The sequence below is a fragment of the Brachionichthys hirsutus genome, unplaced genomic scaffold (assembly GCF_040956055.1).
Source record: "Brachionichthys hirsutus isolate HB-005 unplaced genomic scaffold, CSIRO-AGI_Bhir_v1 contig_615, whole genome shotgun sequence".
In the NCBI taxonomy this organism is placed as follows: Eukaryota; Metazoa; Chordata; class Actinopteri; order Lophiiformes; family Brachionichthyidae; genus Brachionichthys; species Brachionichthys hirsutus.
The window spans coordinates 10,001-11,115 of NW_027181152.1; positions in this window are offsets into that span (position 1 = coordinate 10,001).

Genomic DNA, 1,115 nt, shown 5'->3' on the forward strand with positions numbered 1-1,115 from the left:
CGAGCTTTGGGTCGGGGAGAGCCTGGCAGGGTGACGGGGCATGGTGGTGGATGAGGGGAGGAGGGAGAGAAAAGAGAAACAGAAAAAAAAAAAAAAAGAAAAAAAAAGCTCCAGAGGGACAAGGGGGCGAATGTGCTTTTCGCATCCGAGATTCGGGCCTCTTCGCTGGGCATGAGCTGAGCGGCGGCACCCCTCCCCTGGAGGTCTTCCGCTAAGAGCCGAGCTTTGGGTCGGGGAGAGCCTGGCAGGGTGACGGGGCATGGTGGTGGATGAGGGGAGGAGGGAGAGAAAAGAGAAACAGAAAAAAAAAAAAAAAAAAAAAAAAGCTCCAGAGGGACAAGGGGGCGAATGTGCTTTTCGCATCCGAGATTCGGGCCTCTTCGCTGGGCATGAGCTGAGCGGCGGCACCCCTCCCCTGGAGGTCTTCCGCTAAGAGCCGAGCTTTGGGTCGGGGAGAGCCTGGCAGGGTGACGGGGCATGGTGGTGGATGAGGGGAGGAGGGAGAGAAAAGAGAAACAGAAAAAAAAAAAAAAAGAAAAAAAAAGCTCCAGAGGGACAAGGGGGCGAATGTGCTTTTCGCATCCGAGATTCGGGCCTCTTCGCTGGGCATGAGCTGAGCGGCGGTACCCCTCCCCTGGAGGTCTTCCGCTAAGAGCCGAGCTTTGGGTCGGGGAGAGCCTGGCAGGGTGACGGGGCATGGTGGTGGATGAGGGGAGGAGGGAGAGAAAAGAGAAACAGAAAAAAAAAAAAAAAGAAAAAAAAAGCTCCAGAGGGACAAGGGGGCGAATGTGCTTTTCGCATCCGAGATTCGGGCCTCTTCGCTGGGCATGAGCTGAGCGGCGGCACCCCTCCCCTGGAGGTCCTGCACTTCCATGAGTGGCAAAGGGACAAAGTGCCTCGTGGCGGCCCAGCGTCAAGCACTATTCTCGGATAACTAACGGTGGCTGTGGCCCCCCAGATCACGGAGGTTATGAGAACCATGATTGCCAAGGGACGAACGGGCTTCTCGGATCCGAGATTCGGGCCTCTTCGCTGGGCATGAGCGGAGCGGCGGCACCCCTCCCCTGGAGGTCCTGCACTTCCATGAGTGGCAAAGGGACAAAGTGCCTCGTGGC